Raw genomic sequence first — 15,608 nt, 5'->3', positions numbered from 1 at the left:
TTACAATTGTGCTTATTTCTATGTTTTACTATTATTTAAGTATATTATCGAAACATCTGAAGAAATTCACTGATTCACTTTCAAGATAAAATATTAAATGAAAAACTTGAAAGTGAATCAGTGAATTTCTTCAGATGTTTCAATAATATACTTAAATAAAAATAGTAAAACATAGAAATAAGCACAATTGTAAAATCAGTATAAGTAATTCATGAGCCAAATTGTAAAGATAAATTAACCTCTGTACAAAAGCATATCATAATCTGTAGAAGACCTATAATGTTATCTCTGTGAACTACCTATAAGAAGATCTTTGTAACTGTTTTGTTTATATAAGATATTTTCGATGTGTAAAATGTACAAGTTGTGTGTGATGTTAAGTGTGTGTGATGTTAAGTGTGTGTGACTCTCTACACAAATGGACCATTAGAAAATTGTAAGTACAAATTGTTCTCAAACTTTAGACACTAACCTCACAGAAAATATTGATACCCAACTAAAAATCGCGTTTCTTATGTATAACAGTAAAAGTCAACAAAATGAAGCAGACTCACACACACTGACAACATCAAAAGAAATGGCTTAACACACATAATAAAAAACGCACTTGAAAATGGGAATTATTTCTCGAAACGCGTCGTGCAAATATTAAAATAAAGAAAATCGTGACTGGTAGCAGAAGATTTATTTATTTACAAACAAACCTATCAAATGAGTCTTTTTTCACGCCGTGTCCAAGTTTCGGCCGGGTTTACGTCCAAAGAGTGAAACGTGTCGGGTGTTCGGTTGCATGGGCCCCATGGTTATTCTATGAGGTAGCGTTACTGCTAAGGATTATGAGGTCATTTCGGCTGGTCAGATTCCTCCTATGGTACAATAATCGTTCGACAATGGTGATGCTGTGTTGCAAGACAGGGCCCATGTTCACACTCGTCACATAGTCCAGGACTGGTTTTATAGCACGATGTTAAATCTTCTCTGGGTCCCACGGTCACCAGATATCGGTATTATTGAGCCTTTGTGGTTTACTTGACAAGCGTATTTCATACCTACCCTCATACATCATCGTCAGTAGAACTATTCTGCTGTAAGTACGAGGTGCATTCAAGTTCTAAGGCTTCCGATTTTTTTCCTCCGGACTGGAAAGAGATAGAAACATGCGCATTGTTTTAAAATGAGGCCGCGTTCATTGTCAATACGTCCCAGAGATGGCAGCGCCGTACAGCAGACGGAATTTTACCGCCAGTGGCGAGAATGAGAACAGTTTTACATACTTAAAATGGCGACGTTTTCCTTACTTGAACAGCGTGCGATCATTCGTTTTCTGAATTTGCGTGGTGTGATACCAATTGAAATTCATCGACAGTTGAAGGAGACAAGTGGTGATGGAGTTAAGGATGTGTCGAAAGTGCGTTCGTGGGTGCGACAGTTTAATGAAGGCAGAACATCGTGTGACAACAAACCGCGAAACAACCTCGGGCTCGCACAAGCCGGTCTGACGACACGATCGAGAAAGTGGAGAGAATTGTTTTGGGGGATCGCCGAATGACTGTTGAACAGATCGCGTCCAGAGTTGGCATTTCTGTGGGTTCTGTGCACACAATCCTGCATGACGACCTGAAAATGCGAAAAGTGTCATCCAGGTGGGTGCCACGAATGCTGACGGACGACCACATGACTGCCCGTGTGGCATGTTGCCAAGCAATGTTGACGCGCAACGACAGCAGGAATGGGACTTTCTTTTCGTTGGTTGTGACAATGGATGAGACGTGGATGCCATTTTTCAATGCAGAAACAAAGCGCCAGTCAGCTCAATGGAAGCACACAGATTCACCGCCACCAAAAAAATTTCGGGTAACCGCCAGTGATGAAAAAATGATGGTGTCCATGTTCTGGGACAGCGAGGGCGTAATCCTTACCCATTGCGTTCCAAAGGGCTCTACGGTAACAGGTGCACCCTACGAAAATGTTTTGAAGAACAAATTCCTTCCTGCACTGCAACAAAAACGTCCGGGAAGGGCTGCACGTGTGCTGTTTCACCAAGACAACGCAGCCGCAGCACATCGAGCTAACGTTACGCAACAGTTTCTTCGTGATAACAACTTTGAGGTGATTCCTCATGCTCCCTACTCACCTGACCTGGCTCCTAGTGACTTTTGGCTTTTTCCAACAATGAAACTCTCCGTGGCCGCACACTCACCAGCCGTGCTGCTATTGCCTCAGCGATTTTCCAGTGGTCAAAACAGACTCCTAAAGAAGCCTTCGCCGCTGCCATGGAATCATGGCGTCAGCGTTGTGAAAAATGTGTACGTCTGCAGGGCGATTACGTCGAGAAGTAACGCCAGTTTCATCGATTTCGGGTGAGTAGTTAATTAGAAAAAAAAGGGAGGCCATAGAACTTGAATGTACCTCGTATGGTATAACATTCCCCTGAAAGCCATGTAAGACCTCTATTTATGATTTTCGCGATGACAGGAATCTGTTTCGAGTTCCAATGGGTTTTCTACACCGTAGTAGGCATGGTAAAAGAAAAAAAGAAATCTGTGACAAGGGCCTCCCGTCGGGTAGAAGGTTCGCCAGTGCTGTGACTTGCGCGTCGACGGGGATGAAATGACGATGATTAGGACAACACAACACCCAGTCCCTGCCCGGAGGAAATCTCCGACTCAGCAGGAAATCGAACCCGGGCCCTTAGGATTGACATTCTGTCGCGCTGACCACTCAGCCTGCCAGGGGCGGACAGTAGGCATGGTAAGGTGTTGTGTTTTTTGTGTCTCCGTCTTTTGTCCATTCCAGTACGTTAAGAAGTGTTGTGTCTTTTTACCCTGTATTAGCTCATTGATATTTGATAGCCCGCATCTCGTGGTCGTGCGGTAGCGTTCTCGCTTCCCACGCCCGGGTTCCCGGGTTCGATTCCCGGCGGGGTCAGGGATTTTCTCTGCCTCGTGATGGCTGGGTGTTGTGTGATGTCCTTAGATTAGTTAGGTATAAGTAGTTCTAAGTTCTAGGGGACTTATGACCATAGCTGTTAAGTCCCATAGTGCTCAGAGCCATTTGAACCATTTTTGATATTTGATACAACAAGCACTTTAAGAAAAAGTGAAACTAGAAGTTGTAAAAGGAGGTTATTTCCACTACGCGACAAAAACACTCCAGCTGATTCTGTGCAGGATGTAGACACACATGCTACTAACAGGCTGTCAGGTGTTTCCTCAGCCACCGTATTCTCCTGACGGAGTTAGTCCTCCTTCCCTCGGATGAATAAGTCATTACGTGACAGGCATTTACAGAATGACGAGGTGATATTTTATGTGGAACGCTTCTTCTGAACAACACGAACTCCGTGAACTGCGAATTGCAGGACGAACTGGTATTCCAAAACCAGACGTCAGTGATGCAAATTCCAGAAACATAAAAACCCTCAACGCCACAAATATCCACTATGTCATCCACTGTTGGGACAAATGTGCCACTTTGAAGCGTGAATATGAAGAGTCAGGATCGTAAAAATGGCGGTCGAAGACTTCCGGCGTAACAAGTCACCCTCGTTCTGTTAACAGCCTTGTCAAAGATGGCAGAGGAGTAGACAAAGGTTCAGGGCAGTCTTTTTCCCCTAGGATGGGAAACTGTCGCTGAAAGACGGAAGAATCAGCAATGATGAACGTCATGAGTGTGCCTAATGCAATGGAGAACACACCGTTAAAGATACATAATATTATTCATAGAATATACGGCCTGTAAATGAAAAAGTGTCATGATGAACTCTCTATTGACGAAAGATTCCAAACTAGTACCGCATTCCCATCTCTGGGATGGGATTGGCAAGTAGAAGTTAGCACTGAGAAAAAGACTGAGTGACTAACCAAAGGATACTGTTCTGCAAGTTTGGGCTTGGAACGCCCTAAGTTTGAACATAGCAGGGTAGCTAGAAAATCTGAAAAGGGACATAATATGGCTCAAGCAAAGCGTAGTGGGCGTCAGTGCAGTGAAATGGAAAGAAGAAAAAGATTTCTGACCATAAGAGTATAGAGTAATATCAACAGAAGAAGCATAAAGTGCTGTAACAGGAGTAGGATTCGTTATAAAACGAAAGGTAGGGCAGAGAGTGAGGCTGTTACTGTGTACAGTTCAGTGATAGAGATGTTCTCATTGGCATCGACAACGAACCAACACCAGAGGTGGTTGAATTATACGAGGTGTGATTGGAAAGTTTTAAGAATGGATCCGCTACTGCTTACTGGTTAGGCGGGCAGGAACACAGATTGTGGGGAGTGAGTCATTGCCTTGTCCTTGAAAGCCCTCTGACCAGGAAATTGCGTTTCCTTTATTCAGTTAGTTGTGGCAGCTGGTTGAGTGTGGGTCTACTAGGGCTTGTTGCCGGATTCTGTCTGTGTGAAAATGGACGGAAAAACGGAGCAACGAGACTGTGTGAAATTTTGTTTAAAAACCGGGAAATCAGCTTCTGGGACTCACAGACTATTAGAAACAGCTTTTGGAGATAATTGTATGAGCCAGTCAAATGTTTTTGTCTGGTTCAATAGATTTAAAAATGGCCTCGAATCATTTGACGATGAAGCACGGTCTGGCCATCCTTCCATCTCAAAAACGAATAAAAATGTTGTGAAAGTTCGCAACTTAGTGTGCTCTGATCGTAAACTTACAATTAGGGAGATGGCTGATGAACTTAATTTAAGTTTCTATGAAGTTCAGTCAGTTTTAACTAAAGATCTGAACATTCGTCGAGTGTCCGCAAAATTCGTTCCAAAACTGTTGTCAAGTGACTAGAGTCAATAGCCACTTGAAGTGTGCCAAGAACTGATTAATCGCACTAAAAATGACCCACATTTGTTAAATAGAGTAAATACAGGTGACGAATCGTGGGTATGTGGATATGATCGTGAAACCAAAGTGCAGCCTTCGCACTGGAAGACTCCAGGTTCACCACGACCGAAAAAAGCACGGCGAAGTCGGTCGAAGTTGAAGGCAGTGTTCGCGATTTTTTTCCGTTCTACCGGTATGGTGCATCATGAATTTACCCTGGAGGACAGACAATTAACCAGGAATACTACAAATGTGTCCTTGAGCGTTTGCCCGAAAAAGTGCGGAAGAGAAGGCCTGCACTGTGGAAAGACAGGAGTTGTGTGCGACACCGTGACAATGCTCTGGCTCATCGTGCCTTCCCCATCGTTGAATTTTTGACCCAGTTCAAAATTCCTGTGCTTCCAAAACCTCCATATTCCCCTGATTAGGCCCCTGCGCAATTCTGCCTGTTTCCTAAACTGAAATTTTCACTGAAATGGAAGCGATTTGACTCGATTGAACGCACCCAGGCAAATATAGAGAGCGTCCTTAACAGACTTCAGGAAAAAAATAGGAATGTTTCCAAAAGTGGAAACACCGTTGGAGTTGGTGTGTTCAGTCAGAAGGAGACTATTTTGAAGGAGATGCATCACAGTAGCATGTATGTAGCACCACTGTACAATTAGAAGCCCATTCTTAAAACTTTCCAATCACACCTCTTAGATGCTCATGTCGCAAGCAGAAGATGTAGAGAAACTGTATGGGGATATTGAACGAGTAATTAAGTACGTAAAGGGAGACGAAAATCTAGTAGTCATGATGGATCAGAATGCGGTTGTAGGGGGAGTAGAAGAGAGGGTTAAGGGGGAATATGGGCTTGGTAGTAGAAATGAAAGAGGAGAAAGACTAACTGAGTTCCGAAATAAGGTACAGGATTGTAATGCGTACTCAGGAGCAAATATAGACTGATATCACAATTTAGTGATGATGAAGAGTAGGCCGAAGTTTAAGAAACTACTCGGAAAGAGTCGATGTACAAAGATCTGCGATATGGAAATCTAAGGAATGAAGAGAAGCATTTGAAGCTGTCTAGGTTCTGCGATAATGAATAGCTCAGTAGGCAGTTCAGTTGGAGAACAATGGACATCTCTAAAAAGGCAATCAGAGAAGTTGGAAAGAAAAACTTAGGTACAACGAAAATAACTGTGAAGAAAATATGGGAAATACAAGAAATACCTCAGCCGATCGGCGGATGAAAGAAGTATAAAAATATTCAGGGAAATTCAGGGATAGAGAAATGCAAGTCACTTAGGCACGAAATACACTCCTGGAAATGGAAGAAAGAACACATTGACACCGGTGTGTCAGACCCACCATACTTGCTCCGGACACTGCGAGAGGGCTGTACAAGCAATGATCACACGCACGGCACAGCGGACACACCAGGAACCGCGGTGTTGGCCGTCGAATGGTGCTAGCTGCGCAGCATTTGTGCACCGCCGCCGTCAGTGTCAGCCAGTTTGCCGTGGCATACGGAGCTCCATCGCAGTCTTTAACACTGGTAGCATGCCGCGACAGCGTGGACGTGAACCGTATGTGCAGTTGACGGACTTTGAGCGAGGGCGTATAGTGGGCATGCGGGAGGCCGGGTGGACGTACCGCCGAATTGCTCAACACGTGGGGCGTGAGGTCTCCACAGTACATCGATGTTGTCGCCAGTGGTCGGCGGAAGGTGCACGTGCCCGTCGACCTGGGACCGGACCGCAGCAACGCACGAATGCACGCCAAGACCGTAGGATCCTACGCAGTGCCGTAGGGGACCGCACCGCCACTTCCCAGCAAATTAGGGACACTGTTGCTCCTGGGGTATCGGCGAGGACCATTCGCAACCGTCTCCATGAAGCTGGGCTACGGTCCCGCACACCGTTAGGCCGTCTTCCGCTCACGCCCCAACATCGTGCAGCCCGCCTCCAGTGGTGTCGCGACAGGCGTGAATGGAGGGACGAATGGAGACGTGTCGTCTTCAGCGATGAGAGTCGCTTCTGCCTTGGTGCCAATGATGGTCGTATGCGTGTTTGGCGCCGTGCAGGTGAGCGCCACAATCAGGACTGCATACGACCGAGGCACACAGGGCCAACACCCGGCATCATGGTGTGGGGAGCGATCTCCTACACTGGCCGTACACCACTGGTGATCGTCGAGGGGACACTGAATAGTGCACGGTACATCCAAACCGTCATCGAACCCATCGTTCTACCATTCCTAGACCGGCAAGGGAACTTGCTGTTCCAACAGGACAATGCACGTCCGCATGTATCCCGTGCCACCCAACGTGCTCTACAAGGTGTAAGTCAACTACCCTGGCCAGCAAGATCTCCGGATCTGTCCCCCATTGAGCATGTTTGGGACTGGATGAAGCGTCGTCTCACGCGGTCTGCACGTCCAGCACGAACGCTGGTCCAACTGAGGCGCCAGGTGGAAATGGCATGGCAAGCCGTTCCACAGGACTACATCCAGCATCTCTACGATCGTCTCCATGGGAGAATAGCAGCCTGCATTGCTGCGAAAGGTGGATATACACTGTACTAGTGCCGACATTGTGCATGCTCTGTTGCCTGTGTCTATGTCCCTGTGGTTCTGTCAGTGTGATCATGTGATGTATCTGACCCCACGAATGTGTCAATAAAGTTTCCCCTTCGTGGGACAATGAATTCACGGTGTTCTTATTTCAATTTCCAGGAGTGTAAATACGAAGCGCAAGGAAGCTAAGGAAAAATGGCTGCATAAGAACTGGGAAAAAACCATAAAAGAAATGATCATTGGAAGGGCGGTGCAAGTGCAAGTTCATTGTCAAGCCTGTCAGATGACTCTCGACCAAAAAATAAAGCTTCATATTTTTTTAAGAGTTGACAACTGAAAAATCGACTACTCCCTAATACCATGGCAAGTTTCTGACTCTTATGTACGCCCAGGTAGAAGGCATTCTCCAGGATAACAGATCGCACCGTCGCTCCGGACTCGGCCGAGGAGCGCCTAATCGACCCCGGGGCCTCGATGCAGCGGCCGTTTCGAGTGATCGATACTGGGCAACTCGGTGAGCCCACTGCCGACTGCAGCAGGGCAGCCACACCCGCGGTAATGGCCACTAATTTGTAGCCGTCGGAATCGGGCCCGCAGTCGGGCGCCGGCGCTCCCTTAACCACCAGCCTGCTTCCTCCTCCCCCAGGCCAGCAAAATCATTAGGTGCCCGCCGGTTGGCAGAATTGATTGCGCGCCCCAGGGAGACGCATCGCACTCCTCTCCCCTCGGCTCACGTTGGTAGCCCTGGATTCGCTCCCATTGGCTCCGCTCCTGTTCGCTGCTCTTCGTTGGCCAATGGACGATTGCTGTGCTATTTTTTCACTGGAGAGGTAGAGTGCACATGATTTTCATAACGCGGGTAAGAGTGTGCAATATACATATTATCTGAACGTAAGAATCTGGACATCCGTTTGGAATGCGGAACTGACTACTAGACATATGCAAGCTATACCTGCCAATAAAAAGCATTGCAGGGGTAGGCTAGTGTGTAGACGCGTGGTTCCCAACATAGGGGCAATTACCCCATGAGGAATAAAATGAAATTTTCTGAAGTGTAAATACTAAAAGGTTCGTTTCTGTTCCAGTCAGGAAACTATATTATTTTGAAAATATCATTAATATTATCACGATTTTGTGAGACGTTGATTATTTAAGTAACCAACAATTTTTTCTTCAATTAGTAGCATTAATGTGATGGAGGTTATGGGTTCCTCACATAGTTCACCCACTACACACATATGTTGTGCTTTGTCCCGTACATCACGGATGATAAAGTGAGACATATATGTAACAAATTCTATACATCTCAAAAAAAGTCTTCTCCAAGTTGCAGATAGCACCTGCAGTAGTGCAGGAATTGCTTCGTTATTTAGAAAGAGATAAATGAATTAATTGGCAGCACGGTGCAGTAGTAACTACGTAAAGCCTAGTACAGTGTTGCATGCAGTGTTATTATTACTGATATTACTATTTCCAGAATGAGATTTTCACTCTGCAGCGGAGTGTGCGCTCATATGAAACTTCCTGGCAGATTAAAACTGTGTGCCGGACCGGGTCTCGACTCGAACTCGGGACCTTTGCCTTTCGCGGGCAAGTGCTCTACCGACTGAGCTACCCAAGCACGACTCACGCCCCGTCCTCACAGCTTTACTTCTGCCAGTACCTCGTCTCCTACCTTCCAAACTTAACAGAAGCTCTCCTACGATAAGAGCACTTGCCCGCGAAAGTCAAAGGTCCCGAGTTCGAGTCTCGGTCCGGCACACAGTTCTAATCTGCCAGAAAGTTTGATATTACTATTAGTGGCTGCAGTCGGACAAAAAGCATTAACAGTCTGAAGTCTCCCAATTTCTGCCAGCTCAGAAGTAAGGAGTGCAGCAATGAAGTGATTTACGAAGTAGAGTGCACACATTTTAACTCGGTTGATTTTAAACGGGGTTGCAGCGTGCAGGTGAAGCAAGTGTCACAATGAAACTGAAATACACTCCTGTAAATGGAAAAAAGAACACATTGACACCGGTGTGTCAGACCCACCATACTTGCTCCGGACACTGCGAGAGGGCTGTACAAGCAATGATCACACGCACGGCACAGCGGACACACCAGGAACCGCGGTGTTGGCCGTCGAATGGCGCTAGCTGCGCAGCATTTGTGCACCGCCGCCGTCAGTGTCAGCCAGTTTGCCGTGGCATACGGAGCTCCAACGCAGTCTTTAACACTGGTAGCATGCCGCGACAGCGTGGACGTGAACCGTATGTGCAGTTGACGGACTTTGAGCGAGGGCGTATAGTGGGCATGCGGGAGGCCGGGTGGACGTACCGTACGTGGGGCGTGAGGTCTCCACAGTACATCGATGTTGTCGCCAGTGGTCGGCGGAAGGTGCACGTGCCCATCGATCTGGGACCGGACCGCAGCGACGCACGGATGCACGCCAAGACCGTAGGATCCTACGCAGTGCCGTAGGGGACCGCACCGCCACTTCCCAGCAAATTAGGGACACTGTTGCTCCTGGGGTATCGGCGAGGACCATTCGCAACCGTCTCCATGAAGCTGGGATACGGTCCCGCACACCGTTAGGCCGTCTTCCGCTCACACCCCAACATCGTGCAGCCCGCCTCCAGTGGTGTCGCGACAGGCGTGAATGGAGGGACGAATGGAGACGTGTCGTCTTCAGCGATGAGAGTCGCTTCTGCCTTGGTGCCAATGATGGTCGTATGCGTGTTTGGCGCCGTGCAGGTGAGCGCCACAAATCAGGACTGCATACGACCGAGGCACACAGGGCCAACACCCGGCATCATGGTGTGGGGAGCGATCTGCTACACTGGCCGTACACCACTGGTGATCGTCGAGGGGACACTGAATAGTGCACGGTACATCCAAACCGTCATCGAACCCATCGTTCTACCATTCCTAGACCGGCAAGGGAACTTGCTGTTCCAACAGGACAATGCACGTCCGCATGTATCCCGTGCCACCCAACGTGCTCTAGAAGGTGTAAGTCAACTACCCTGGCCAGCAAGATCTCCGGATCTGTCCCCCATTGAGCATGTTTGGGACTGGATGAAGCGTCGTCTCACGCAGTCTGCACGTCCAGCACGAACGCTGGTCAAACTGAGGCGCCAGGTGGAAATGGCATGGCAAGCCGTTCCACAGGACTACATCCAGCATCTCTACGATCGTCTCCATGGGAGAATAGCAGCCTGCATTGCTGCGAAAGATGGATATACACTGTACTAGTGCCGACATTGTGCATGCTCTGTTGCCTGTGTCTATGTGCCTGTGGTTCTGTCAGTGTGATCATGTGATGTATCTGACCCCAGGAATGTGTCAATAAAGTTTCCCCTTCCTGGGACAATGAATTCACGATGTTCTTATTTCAATTTCCAGGAGTGTATGTGGTAAGGTCTTATGGGACCAAACAGCTGAGGTCATCGGTGCCTAAGCTTAAACACTACTTAATCTAACGATAAGGACAACACACACACCTGTGCCCGAGGAAGGACTCGAACTTCGGACGGGGGGAGCGTGCCGCAATGGAGAAGGGTAGTTCAGGGGGAGCATGTTTTGAAACAAGTATCTACTCTCAGTATCTACTCTCACTGCGGATAGTTTACTTTCTTATCTGAGAAGGAGTTGTGCACCACGCATTCCTTTGTTATTGAAACACAGTCTACAGTTAGGTACTGAAGTTGGCGATGATGTGGGGGAGCGGGAGGAGGGAGGGCGGGGTACTAGCTAATGTCTAATTGCACTCAGGGGGCATAGTTTAAGCAAGATCTTATAATTACATTTTCCGTGAGACATTTAAGTCTCAACCTTATCTACGATAATGATGGAAACTAAAAAAATTAATTAAAATTTGTGCCATAGGTGGAACTTGAACGCGGGTCTGCTTCCTTGCTAGGCAGCAATGTTGACCATTTATTTTATTTTATTTTATTTTATTGTATTTTTATACAAGTGGATAAAAGGAAAGCCGTTCATCGTGGGCTACATAAACAGAATAATAGGAAGTCGTCCCATTACGACAAAGGATGTTCCATACTATAGCCCACTGCGAATTTTTCGATGACTGTCGTCTCGTTGCTATGTTGTTTCCGTTGTTTGTTCAATCTCATAAAAAAAATGAACTGCGAGGCAGATTATGGAATGCGCTCCAAAGAAAATTAGAAAAATATTGGCTATATTTAGGGTTCTTGACCATAGCAAAATGTCGTCCGTTGAGGTAATAACAAAAATCGGTTACTGTCTTTTCACCATGACAGAATAGGTAGTGAACAGCGTGGCCGCTAATCTACGTCACAGAGTTCGTTTTTGCTCTTGGGAAATAAATCTCATCTGGGAAAAGAAGTGATCGGGTAGTTGCCGACCGCGGTGGTCTAGCGGTTCAAGCGCTCAGTCCGGAACCGCGCGACTGCTACGGTCGCAGGTTCGAATCCTGCCTCGGGCATGGATGTGTGTGATGTCCTTAGGTTAGTTAGGTTTAAGTAGTTCTAAGTTCTAGGGGACTGATGACCACAGCAGTTGAGTCCCATAGTGCTCAGAGCCATTTGTGATCGGGTAGTTATCCTGTCGGGAGTATTGCGTGTGAGAAAAGCCAATATCTGACGCACCAAATCCCAAACGTCCTTTGCCAACCCGCATTCGAAACGATGTTCATCCTTGTCAATAACTTGGCATGTGGCACACAAGGATGAGGTGGCGAGGTGGATGTGATGTAGGCGGAACTGGCAAAACTGTTTCCCATTAACAGTTACGTACCATGCAGACTGCACGTCAGTATCAAGGGTGGTGGCGTTCACTGTCTGCCACACAGAGCGCCACTTTGTAGTGGGGTGTTTGCTTTCAGTCACATTCGGCGTCCTGTTCATTTGCATGGCAGCAGATATCGCCCTCGTCATCATCAAGCGTGTGGGTAGTAGTGCGGTGCGGATGTAGCTTAATTCAAGGAAAAATTGGCTAATGTACGAGGGCAGTTCAGTAAGTAATGCAACACATTTTTTTTTCTCGGCCAATTTTGGTTGAAAAAACCGGAAATTTCTTGTGGAATATTTTCAAACATTCCCGCTTCGTCTCGTATAGTTTCATTGACTTCCGACAGGTGGCAGCGCTGTACGGAGCTGTTAAAAAGGCGTCTGTAACGGATGTGCGTTGCAAACAATGGGCAGTGATCGAGTTTCTTTTGGCGGAAAACCAGGGCATCTCAGACATTCATAGGCGCTTGCAGAATGTCTACGGTGATCTGGCAGTGGACAAAAGCACGGTGAGTCGTTGGGCAAAGCGTGTGTCATCATCGCCGCAAGGTCAACCAAGACTGCCTGATCTCCCGCGTGCGGGCCGGCCGTGCACAGCTGTGACTCCTGCAATGGCGGAGCGTGCGAACACACTCGTTCGAGATGATCGACGGATCACCATCAAACAACTCAGTGCTCAACTTGACATCTCTGTTGGTTGTGCTGTCACAATTGTTCACCAGTTGGGATATTCAAAGGTTTGTTCCCGCTGGGTCCCTCGTTGTCTAACCGAACACCATAAAGAGCAAAGGAGAACCATCTGTGCGGAATTGCTTGCTCGTCATGTGGCTGAGGGTGACAATTTCTTGTCAAAGATTGTTACAGGCGATGAAACATGGGTGCATCACTTCGAACCTGAAACAAAACGGCAATCAATGGAGTGGCGCCACACCCACTCCCCTACCAAGAAAAAGTTTAAAGCCATACCCTCAGCCGGTAAAGTCATGGTTACAGCCTTCTGGGACGCTGAAGGGGTTATTCTGTTCGATGTCCTTCCCCACAGTCAAACGATCAACTCTGAAGTGTATTGTGCTACTCTTCAGAAATTGAAGAAACGACTTCAGCGTGTTCATAGGCACAAAAATCAGAACGAACTTCTCCTTCTTCATTACAACGCAAGACCTCACACAAGTCTTTCCACCCGAGAGGAGCTCACAAAACTTCAGTGGACTGTTCTTCCTCATGCACCCTACAGCCCCGATCTCGCACCGTCGGATTTCCATTTGTTTGGCCCAATCAAGGAAGCAATCCGTGGGACGCACTACGCGGATGATGAAGAAGTTATTGATGCAGTACGAGGTTGGTTCCGACATCGACCAGTGGAATGGTACCGTGCAGGCATACAGGCCCTCATTTCAAGGTGGCGTAAGGCCGTAGCATTGAATGGAGATTACGTTGAAAAATAGTGTTGTGTAGCTAAAAGATTGGGGAATAACCTGGTGTATTTCAATGCTGAATAAAACAACCCCTGTTTCAGAAAAAAATGTGTTGCATTACTTATTGAACTGCCCTCGTAGAAGAAAGGTGCTGGGATGTCCGAGAGCATGACAGGGGGTTGCGAGTGAGATTGGTCGTAAGGCGTCCAGTAAGGGTCTTGTGAGGCACGTCGGCCTTCGTCGCCACAGTTGCAGGTGACAGCTGACGAACAGGGCCTTCGCTCTGTTCTGAACATGACAAAGGCCTAAACCGCCTCTGCTCCTCGGGAGGGTTAGGGACTCGTAACGAATATTAAATAACATACCCGTATTAACAAAGGTGGCAGGGATAAAATACAGGGAGCGAAAGGCTATTTACAATTTGTACAGAAAGCAGATGGCAATTATAAGAGTCGAGGGACACGAAAGGGAAGCAGTGGTTGGGAAGGGAGCGAGACAGGGTTGTAGCCTCTCCCCGATGCTACTCAATCTGTATATTGAGCAAACAGTAAAGGAAACAAAAGACAACTACGGAGTATGCATTAAAATCCATGGAGAAGAAATAAAAACTATTAGGTTCGCCGATGACATTGTACTTCTGTCAGAGACAGCAAAGGACTTGGAAGGGCAATTGAAGGGAATGGACAGTGTCTTGAAAGGAGGGTATAAGATGAACATCAACAAAAGCAAAACGAGGATAATGGACTGTAGTCGAATTAAGTCGGGTGATGCTGAGGAAATTAGATTAGGAAATGAGACACTTAAAGTAGTAAAGGAGTTTTGCTATTTGGGGAGCAAAAACTGATGATGGTCGAAGTAGAGAGTATATAAAATGTAGACTGGCAATGGTAAGGAAAGCGTATCCGAAGAAGAGAAATTTGTTAACATCGAGTATACATTTAAGTGTCAGGAAGTCGATTCTGAAAGTGTTTGTTTGGAGTGTAGCCATGTATGGAAGTGAAATGTGGACGATAAATACTTTAGACAAGAAGAGAATAGAACCTTTCGAAATGTGGTGCTACAGAAGAATGCTGAAGATTAGATGGGTGGATCAAGTAACTAATGGGGAGGTACTGAATAGAATTGCGGAGAAGAGGAGCTTGTGGCACAACATGACTAGAAGAAGGGATCGGTTGGTAGGAGATGTTTTGAGGCATCAAGGGATCACAAATTTAGCATTAGAGGGCAGCGTGGAGGGTAAAAATCGTAGAGGGAGACCAAGAGATCAATACACCAAGCAGATTCAGAAGGATGTAGGCTGCAGTAGGCACTGGGAGATGAAGAAGCTTGCACAGGATAGAGTAGCATGGAGAGCTGCATCAAACCAGTCTCAGGACTGAAGACCACAACAACAATTACAACAACAACAACATTAAGAAAGGGTTCCAAAACCGCCAACATGCGGTGAGCCAGGGTAGGTGGTATCGGGAGTATCTGTGCAAACTGGGGGTTACGTGACGCCAAATAAGCATTATACCACCGCAGTACTATGGTTAACACTGCTGCACAAGCTACTCAAGTCGAATGTCATCCCCACCAGAAACATCAAAGAACTTGCCCTCCTTCTAACAGCCGTGCACCGCAAGTCTCTAGAGGAAGGTTCCAAATAATTGGAAAAAAGCACAGGTAGTTCCAGTCTTCAAGAAGGGTCGTCGAGCAGATGCGCAACACTATAGACCTATATCTCTGACGTCGATCTGCTGTAGAAGTTTAGAACATGTTTTTTGCTCGAGTATCATGTCGTTTTTGGAAACCCAGAATCTACTCTGTAGGAATCAACATGGATTCCGTAAACGGCGATCGTGTGAGACCCAACTCGCTTTATTTGTTCACGAGACCCAGAAAATATTAGATACCGGCTCCAAGGTAGATGCTATTTTTCTTGACTTCCGGAAGGCGTTCGATACAGTTCCGCACTGTCGCCTGATAAACAAAGTAAGAGCCTATGGAATATCAGACCAGCTGTGTGGCGGAATTGAAGAGTTTTTAGCAAACAGAACACAGAATGTTGTTATCAATGGAG

The sequence above is a fragment of the Schistocerca nitens genome, chromosome 12 (assembly GCF_023898315.1).
Source record: "Schistocerca nitens isolate TAMUIC-IGC-003100 chromosome 12, iqSchNite1.1, whole genome shotgun sequence".
Classification (NCBI taxonomy): domain Eukaryota; kingdom Metazoa; phylum Arthropoda; class Insecta; order Orthoptera; family Acrididae; genus Schistocerca; species Schistocerca nitens.
This window is presented reverse-complemented; position numbering follows the sequence as displayed.